The sequence below is a fragment of the Panulirus ornatus genome, chromosome 45 (assembly GCF_036320965.1).
Source record: "Panulirus ornatus isolate Po-2019 chromosome 45, ASM3632096v1, whole genome shotgun sequence".
NCBI classification, from domain to species: domain Eukaryota; kingdom Metazoa; phylum Arthropoda; class Malacostraca; order Decapoda; family Palinuridae; genus Panulirus; species Panulirus ornatus.
Genome location: NC_092268.1, coordinates 1,072,607 through 1,082,968, shown reverse-complemented (window position 1 = coordinate 1,082,968; position 10,362 = coordinate 1,072,607). Strand labels below are relative to the sequence as shown.

At 39.4% G+C, this 10,362-nt stretch overlaps 1 protein-coding gene and 2 long non-coding RNA genes across 24 annotated transcripts in view; 2 read left to right on the top strand and 1 right to left on the bottom strand.

Moving 5' to 3' along the window:
• LOC139762966 (uncharacterized) overlaps positions 1-10,362 on the bottom strand; it is a 167,883-nt gene that overhangs the window by 36,880 nt on the left and 120,641 nt on the right. The window lies entirely within an intron of this gene.
• Positions 123-3,349, top strand: LOC139762973 (uncharacterized). The gene is made up of 3 exons (XR_011715919.1): positions 123-410; positions 1,670-1,780; positions 3,191-3,349. It is a non-coding gene; the product is annotated as an uncharacterized lncRNA (long non-coding RNA).
• On the top strand, positions 4,339-5,880 carry LOC139762974 (uncharacterized). The gene is made up of 2 exons (XR_011715920.1): positions 4,339-4,478; positions 5,586-5,880. It is a non-coding gene; the product is annotated as an uncharacterized lncRNA (long non-coding RNA).

Genomic DNA, 10,362 nt, shown 5'->3' with positions numbered 1-10,362 from the left:
TTAAGTCGATGTATGTGAGCAAACCAAGGCTGTATGCTCATAATATAATACATATAACTGGGAACCAAAAACTGTCGTGTTGGCCTTCATAATTTTAGACAAACTAGCAGGCATATCTGTAGATTAGTGGTGTTCAGTGGTAATAATTGTAATAGTAGAGGAAATGGAGTTTAGTGGTTCTGACATATTGTGGTCAAGGAATATAATCAGTAGTACGTGGTTGCTTTTGGTTAAGCATTTCACTTTGCAGGTGAATGGCCACTCACTAGACAGCATAACTCAGGAGTTCCTCCTAGATGGTGTAGATCAGAATGTACAGGAAAGTTGGCATGCAAACTACATGGAAGTGGATGTCTTCACCACCCGTGGCAGTCCCATAGCAGGAACGATCTCTGGAGTGCTAACTAGTGGTAGGTTTTCTGCTACATAATGGTCTTGTTTTGATCTAGTTGGGCATAGGAATGGGATAAAGAACCTCTTAATTTTTCCGGAGGAAAGTTCCACTATTTCCTAATATTTTCTAACCATAAAAGTGATATCAATGTTAAATGAAGGCGAGCTTGGGATGGGGGCGAGTTGCCAAGGCAAGGTGGTAGAATAGGGTCAGTGCAAGGATTACCTTACTTGATGCTAGAAGCTTTATTGGTTATAGTTGTACACACATGATGACACTCAATATGTCTAGATGGGATGATAAGGGACGTAAATGCAAGTCTTTGAGAAAGGGGTGAGTATGCAGCCTGTGGGGATGAAAGGGCCTGGGAAGCGAGTGTGTTTAATGATGATACAGTACTGGTGGCAGATTCAAGTGAGAAACTGCAGAAGTTGGTGACGAGTTTTGAAAAGTATGTGAAAGGAGAAAGCTGAGTGAATGTTAATAAAAGTAATCCCTACTAGTATGGCATCATAACATAAACCATACTAGTTTGGTTGGGGTCCTTTATAGGTTAAATGAAAATGTTATGCAAATTTGATATGCAGTGCAGACTAACAGGTCTTCCGACAGCAAAAGTGTATGTGCAACCATAGTTTGGGCCATAAAGCTCATTTCTCCAGGAATTGGTAGGTTAGGTGAGGTCATGTGCCTTGACCTGCCACCTAGTCAAGGTGCCGTTAGAAGGGTGCCCTGCTATACGCCCCACATCATTCAGTGGCTAATTAGCACGTCTTTGGTGCACTAATTATAATATGAAAGTTGAACTGTTAGCATTGAGAATAGTTCTCTCTCAATAATCAGTTGGTGGTGACAGAGAAGGGACAAAGAGTTGGCAAAATTCAACAAACTTGATAGACAAACTTAGTGCACCAAATTTAAGTGTGTGTACAGCAATAAATATACAGTTTGCTCATTTTCCCTTTTCAATGTAACTTTTCTTGCCACATTCCTTGGGACCACCCAAAATTTCCATGGCTGGGCTACTTAAGAGATAAAAGTGTATTAAAGGGAAAATATTTTTTTCAGCAGATTTTGGTTGCAATGAATATACTAGGTAAGGGGAAAACAGGATTGACAATACTGCCAGTGTCTCTCCTGTATTATACAAGGCAACTACTAATTATAAATCAATAGTAAAGATGTAAATTTCAGAATGAACATTTGCTGCTCTCATTGTTTTTCTTGCACAATATCTTTCATTATTACGGTACTACAATTTGATGTAAATTTTAGGTTGATGACACTTGGTTCATGTTGGTGGCTAATGACTATGATCCTGAAGACTTTCTTGACCCATACACTGTAACATCAGAGGTCTTTGCCTGGAACAGTTTCCCAGAATCGGTAAGGTTAAGTGTTTTTGTTAGTATGTATAATTGAAGGTCAGGTACCTGAGGACTGGTGGAATGCTTGTTCAGTGCCATTGTATAAATGCAAGGGGAACAGAAAGTGAATATTTGAACTAGAATAGAGGAAGTTTGTTTAGGATACCTGGAAAGTTGTATGAGACTTGTGATATAGGGTAGCACGCACAGAGCATCAGATTGTGGAGGAACAAAGTGGCCTCAGAAGTGGGAGACGCTTGTTTCGATCAGGTGCTTGCTTTGAAGAATCTTTGATATACTTAAAGAAAACACTTTGTGTGTGGAATTTATAGATCAGGAGAAAATATATGATGTGGTTGACATGCTTTGTGTATGCTCTGAATGTATGGTGTTGGAGGAAAGCTACAAAAACTAGCTTAGATTTTCAATCAAATGAGTAAGGCATGTGTGTTAAGTGACAGAGAAGGAGTGGTGGTGCCAGGTGAAGGTAGCTGTCATATGTAATGCACCGAAACCACTGCATTATACATTGAACCAGGTCATGTGAAGTGTCTGGGGTAAACCATGGAAAGTTTAGTGGGGCTTGGATGTGGAAAGGGAGCTGTAGTTTTGGTGCATTACACATGACAGCTAGCAGACCGAGTGTGAACGAATGTGGCCTTTGTTGTCTTTTCCTAGCGCTACCTCGCGCATGTGCGTGGGAAGGAGGTGTTGTTTCATGTGTGTTGGGGTGGCAGTGGCAATGGATGAAGGCAGAAAGTATGAGTATGTACATGTGTATGTATGTATATGTTTATATACGTTGAAATGTATAGGTATGTATATGTGCGTGTGTGGGCATTTATGTATATGCATGTGTATGTGGGTGGGTTGGGCCATTCTTTTGTCTGTTTCCTTGTGCTACCTCGCTAACGCGGGAGACAGCGACAAAGTTTAATAAATATATGAAATATTTATTTTTTTTAATCATACTTTGTTGCTGTCTCCCGCATTAGCGAGGTAGTGCAAGGAAACAGACGAGGAAGTCCAACCCACCCTCATACACATATAATACATGAATGCCCATACACGCACATATACATACATGTACATTTCAACATATACATACACAGACGTACATATATGTACATATTCATATATGTACATATATGGAAATGGAGGGAGGAAGAGCAAGAACAAGGACAAGTTGGAAGGATGGAGCGAGATGTAAGAGATGGACATGCAGTCAACAGGCTGGATCAGGGCATGTGAAGCTGTTAGGAGAAACTGTGAAAAGATGAGAGGCTTAACTGTGAATAAGGACAATAAGCAAATGGGGCCATTTTTCCTCTGTTCCTGATGCTGCCTCAGAGTGTGGAGAAATTGTGTACATAAACGATATATATTTTTTCGTATTGTGTACGTCATGTATGCATATTCTTCTTAACAGTTTACTGTAGTGGCAGACTATGTGGCAGACCACACCACCTCTGGGATGTTCATGACATCCAACCTTCCAATCAAGGAAAGTTTCTGTACGTTAGCTCAGCTTAAGGTTGCAGACCATCCCCACTTTGAAGACAATGTAAAGTACACAGCAGGAGTCTTGATAAGTTCTTTTTCTTTGTTCCTGGGAGTGTTAGGGCATACAAATGAAATTCTGAAGTCACAGTCACCAATTTATTTTCATGTGGTAATGAATATCTAAAGCATATTTTAACATACTTTATGACAAAGGATATTAAATTCTTTGCACTTGCCTCTTATTTGGACAAGTATGCCTTTATACTAGTTAAATTGTACAATCAGACTGTAAATTACTTTTAATTCTAAGGTGTCAATATGACAAACAAGAAAAATCCTGAAGAAAGCCTTTGCAACTAGTCTCGTATTGCTTTCCTCGTATGGGAATCTGTGGAGCCATCAGTGACACTATACCAGTCTCTTGCCATAATGAATGACCACTTAACCCTACTGAGAGGAGAGCAGAGGTTGAATTCAATTTGATATCAACTGCACCCAGGGTAAAAGCAATTTATGCTGTGATTGTACATTGTTTCTTTACTAAAGTTTAGCAAAAACTTGCGTGGATATGTGTGGGAAAACAAGGGTACATAAAGTTGCAATCATGGTGCAAATATAGTATCTTGTGTAGGACTTTGCTCCTGATTAGAAAACCTTCCCTTGAGACATGTAGGAACTGCTTAGCCTTTGAGGCCTTAAAAGCTCTCAGCTGGGCAGAGATTAAGTTCATAAAAAAAAAGCTTGTTACAAAAAATACTTTAGTTTTGTTCAAGAATGTTGGTTCCATTTATAAAATTTAGTTGCGGATATTTACAAAACACATTGTTGCCCACTTAGAACCCTGTTGACAGTATTGTATTGGTTATGGAAGAATTTTGCCTTATTTTTTTCCTATGACTTTTATATTAAAAAAGATGGCCAAATTCATCATCCATCCTTACTGACCAGAGGTTTTTTGCATTTTACAAAATGATGTAAGGGAATCTGTATGTGCACGAAAGTTGAAAACCATTGCAATATATGAATACTTAAAAATTCCAATTTTCAGGTATACCAATACAATAAAGTGACGAAGAATTTTGAAATGTTCCAACATTTGACTGCTTACGGAGTGGTTGACCAGGCAGTGCTTCAATGTGGATAACAGCCTTTATTTGCTCCTTGTTTCCAGTGCTGAAGCCAAGTTGTATGTATATGAATATCACCATCCTGAGGTAAGTTGAATGTTCTGGAAAAATAGAAAAATGTCAGTACTAGTAAATTTACCTTAGTCTCTCCTTTAATGAAACTAATTCCTAACTACATGCCCTGGTTCAATCCATTGACAGCACGTCGACCCTGGTATACCAAGTCATTCCACCAATGCCATCCTCCATCAAGCCACCTCACAACACATATTGTCCTCAAACATTTCATTTCCAACACATCCACCCTCCTCCGCACCACTCAACCTATAGCCCACGCCTCGCAACCGTATAACATTGTTGGAACCACTTTTCCTTCAAACATACCCATTTTTCCTGAGATGCCATCCTCCAGCACTTCCTCACATTGCCCTCTCCCTCCCTCTCTCATTCCTTCACCAAGGTCTCCACCCTCCACCAGTGCCACCCTCCCTCCCTCCTTCACCAAGGTCTCCACCCTCCACCAGTGCCACCCTCCCTCCCTCCTTCACCAAGGTGACCACCCTCCACCATCGCTTCACTCAACAAGGGATACGCCTCCAGATTTAGGGCCACACTGGGGTATTTTGACACCAGGATCTTATTGAAGTTTGATACACGTAAATCTCCGCCATCTTAGGACGGTAGGGTTCAGTGGGTGGAGACTGAACAATGTTGGTGATAGCATTGGAGACACAGTAGGGGTAATGGTGGTAGTGGTGAAGGTCACCAGGGGATTCTCTGATGGGGTTAATTCCAGAACAAAGGTGGAAACATGGTCGAGCATTAAACAGCAGATAAATGCAGCTTTCCCCTGCTTTTCAAGAACTGTGGAACAACAGGTTCAGAAGAGGTATCACAACATTATATCCTCAGGAAAGAATAAGATTGCTACTCATAAGAGGCTCTTCTGTAAAACAGATAAGTAACTTATGAAACTATACCCATTTTGTAAGAGGCTAACAGATAACACTTTCCAGAGTGGAGGACCAGTAGGTCGCTCTTTATGGAGCAAAAATGGAAATAAGACAAGTTTCATAGTCTCAATGTGAAATAGGTTAGGCATAAGCTAAGTTGTATGAAAAAGACTTGCATAGGCTAAGTTATTGCCATACAATGCTTGTGAATTTGTCTTAATTCCTGTATGTATTTTTACAGATGGTGGTCCACTACATGATAAGCCTCTGCTTGATCCTGTCACATGCAGTAGCAGGTATTCTTGGTGCTGACAGCCCAAGCATCACAGGAATTTCAGCTACGATTCTGTGACTAATGATTCGTGTGAGGATACCACTAGTTTAGCAATTTGTATAATATTTTCTTTGTTCACCAGAAGTAACCATTTGTGGCGCTGAAATTTGTATGTACTTATAATTTCTTCCCATATGACTTGGCTTAAGTCAAGAGGGCTTTTTATAGTATTATAGAAAAGTATTAAAGTTTAGTAAATCAAATGAGGTTATAATTTAGTTCATATTACAGCCAAAGTTTTAAACTTACATTTTACAATTGATTCCTTTCTCTCCCACAGGCTGCGCACCATGATGATACCTGCACCTCAGTCCTCGCATGAATCCCTGCCTTCAGGTTCAATGCTGATGCATAGGCGTACGTCTACAGACTTGGGACAATCTATCAAAAAAAATATACCTAAAAATTAGAGAACTGCAAAACAAAAGTGCAATCTACTTGCAGTTAAAATTCCTAACCAAGAATTCATCTATTATTTCTTTGAAACAGCTTTTTAACACATCTCAGATTCACTTATTCCCAGACACTTCACATGCCCTGGTTCAATCCATTGACAGCACATCGACCCCAGTATACCACATCATTCCAATTCACTATTTCTTGCACGCCTTTCACCCTCCTGTATGATCAGGCCCAAATCACTCAAAATCTTTTTCACTTCATCCTTCCACCTCCAATTTGGTCTCCCACTTCTTGTTCCCTCCACCAATGACACACATATCCTCTTTGCCAATTTTTCCTCGCTCATTCTCTCCATAACTACTAAAGAATTCGACACCTTAAAACCCATCCAAAAAAAAAATGATAGTTAACAAAAATCACCAATCCCTCAAACCTACTGAATGCAATAACCTTGCCTTTATTCACATTTACTCTGCTTTCTTCTTTCACACACTTTAGGAAGCTCGGTCACCAACTTCAGCAGTTTCTCACCCGAATCAGCAACCAGCCCTGTATCATCAGCAAACGACAACTGACTTGCTTCCCAAGCCCTCTGATCCACAACAGACAGCATAATTGCCCCTCTCCAAAACTCTTCCATTCTCCTCCCTAACAACCCCATCCATAAACAAATTAAACAACCATGGAGACATCACACACCCCTGCCGCAAACCTACATTCACTGGGAACCAATCACTTTCCTCTCTTCCTACTATTACACACGCCTTATATCCTTGATGAAAACTTTTCATTGCTTCTAACAACTTGCCTCCCACACCATATATTCTTAATACCTTCTACAGAGTATCTCTATCAAATCTTATCATATGCCTTCTCCAGATCCATAAATGCTACATACAAATCCCTCTGCTTTTCTAAGTATTTCTCATATACATTCTTCAAAGCAAACACCTGATCCACACATCCTCTACCACTTTTGAAATCTGATGCTCTGTACATGCCTTCACCCTCTCAATCAATACCCTCCCATATAATTTCTCAGGAATACTCGACAAACTTATACCTCTGTAACTTGAACACTCGCCTTTGTATAATGGCACTATGCATGCATTCTCCCAATCCGCAGGGTTTTCACCATACATACATTGAATATCCTTACCAACCAGTCAACAACACAGTCACCCCCTTTTTCAATAAATGCCACTGCAATACCATCCAATCCCACCGAATTGCTGGCTTTCAACTCCTACAAAGCTTTAACTACCTCTTCTCTATTCACCAAACCATTCTCCCTGACCCTCTCACTTCGCACACTATCTTGCAAAGCACCCTTTATCTGCTGCCACTCTATCATCAAACACATTCAGCAAACCTTCAAAATACTCACTCTTATCTCCTCACTTCCACTACTTGTTGTTACCTCCCCATTTAGCCCCCTTCACTGATGTTCCCATTTGTTCTCTTGCACACTTTATGTACCTCCTTCCAAAACACCTTTTTATCCGCCAACAATGTCCATTCTCCACTAAGTTTTCAGTTTGAAAAAGTGTGCATGATACTGAATCGCTGTTCTGCCATGAAGTGTAAATTAGCAAAGTAGTCTCTGCAACACAAACCTAGAGGTGCATCTCCTGGGTATAAGTGATTTGAGTGTGCTGCTGCATCCAAATTATATCCAAGAAAAATGTTGAGGTTGCCTTTCATCTCGAAGGTGTAAATTCACTTCTTTGCATATATTATGGAGAACAACACACGCCATGATTATATGATAGATTTGTTCTGTCTTGACCCCGAGTCATTTCTCGATGCAAAACATGCCACCTTCGTTTCAGCTGTGCAATCCCCCTTTCCACAGTACATCTAGTTTTCTTGTATCCTGTAATACATGAATCTTATGAAGTACAAATCTGAGTTTGGACGTTAGTCCCAGGCTAATCATCTAGCTTGTTTTCTCATAATCTAGAAATCTTTTGCACACTAGGTTAGGTTAGGTCAATTTTGGATTATGGAAACACTTAAAAGACATGAAACCTGTTTCTTCTACAGCCTATGTAGATATGTAAATAATATTGACATTTTGTCACAAGTAAACATGCAAGAAAACGTTTAACGTTACCCGTTACAAGCTGTCGGAGAACCATCTTCAGGTCTTAGGTAAAGCGTCAAAAGCCAACACTTGCAATGGTAATTACTATCACCAATAAAGATGACAGTATGGCTTTCAAATAATCTTCTCGTCCCATTTTCTTGAATCCTAAAATCGTGTTGATCCTGGCCAATGTACAACCATGTTCATTATCTTGTCCTTGGCTTAAAAAAAATATATGTTTTTGTTCACTGAAGGTGCCAGGATTCTTACATGAGTGCCATCTACAGCACCCACACCACCAGGGAAGACCCTAGTCTGCATAAATTATGTTTCGTCTACCATCTGTCTGTGCAATAACCCTACTTACAGTAGGTTGTGTTGGCCAGAACGTGATCTTTCCCAGTTGCAGTATAACGTAAGGTCATCAGCATTACTCAGTTCCGGCGTGATACAGAGCCATGTTCCTTGCTGTAGTACTTTCTATTTCCCGCTACATTTCTGATCTATTTCTCAATCTGTGACCACCTGTCTTCCCGCACAGTCAAGCTGGTATCTTCTGACATCCATCCTCTCGTACACACCCCCAGAACAACGGGGCCTAAAAGTTTTCAGCTGAACAAGTGTTCCTTGTCGTCCCAGCCATGTTTGCCTCACTAAGCAAATTCTTAACTGCTTTTGAGGCTTCTCCATCCCTGAGGCATCAACCAGGAATCTGAAAAAAAAGTAAAAACTTTGATATGTATTATGCAAAATACAAACATGTTTATTATACTTAATCGCAATCTCCTGCGTTAGCAAGGTAGCGTAAGGAAACAGACGAGAAGTCCAACCCACCCACATACACATAAATGCACAACATATACATACATATACATTTCAATGTATATATCTGTATAAGAGTGGATGAGCCTTTCTTCGTCTGTTTCCTGGCACTTCCTCGCTGTTGAGGTAAACAGCGATTATAATAATATGAGTGTATATGTAATATAGGTAATGTATACATGTATGTATTCATACTTAAAATAATAAAGTATACGATATAAACAAAGATCGACAATTATTCAAACCTTTGTATCTCCATTGTTTTAGCAACTTGGACTAGTGAGCAAGGTTGCAAACATGTCCTTTTCACCATCTTCCTATGTCACTGATGTAATGTAATGCAATAAATATTTGTTTACGGAAGTGTATGTTTCATTTATAGAAATAAGACTCCCTGATAAAAGCCATTATCTTGTCTATCTGACTAAAATCAATTATCAAAAATCAGAATAAAAAACTAGAAAAGAAACGCTTAAAACTGATTATCTAAAAGATCTAAGATCCACACTTAAATAACTTTAAAAGAGCCATTAAATTTAATGATCTGTAACGATAAATATAAACAAAAAAGCATTTTGTTTTGGTCATTTTATAAGTAGTTTACAAAAGCCTATATAAGGTGAGTGGACAGACAGTTACAACCATCCAACCCCTCTGGTGTCTGACCCCAGACTGAGGCTGACCCAGTTCTAAGGGCCTAGGTCAGCAGCTAGATCATGGCACTAAATCAAGGGTCGGCACATAAGGCCCTGAAGTGTACAACCTAAGTTCAACACACTTCACAATACAATTATCAATAAACTCACAAATAACACCAGAGCTACTAAATACATTAATTATCTAAAAGAAAAAAAAAAATGCCAACCACCACAAATAACTGAGTTAATGATTGAAAGTTAAGTTTTCTTTTAGTGATCTTATGATTCGTTTTCCTTCTTGGCAAGAAAAAGTGTCTAAGTAAATCATTTTCAAAGCCACTATCTATCTATCTATCTGTCTATCTATCTATGACGCCCTATGACTCCCTTCTGCAACCACCTCCCCCAAAATAAAGATATGTCCACGGAAATAGTCTCCATAACTAGTATACATCAGTGCCACTTTTTAACTTTTAGTGGCTCACCCTTATTTCTGGTCATCATTTCTCATAAGGAACTTTCTTAAGGGAGTTTGGACTGATGTACTAACTGCGTTTTGGCTGTGTTTCGAAGCCTCATTGAGTCAGTTGAATCGGAACAGCTTCGTTCAGGCGAGTCCCGTATTTTCCACTGCTGTACTACAAAAGACGTCTTAAAAATAACTATAAAAGCTTCAGAATTGTACTATTGAGTTACCTTCCTCTTTAAAACGTAATTTCTGGTATAAAAATCC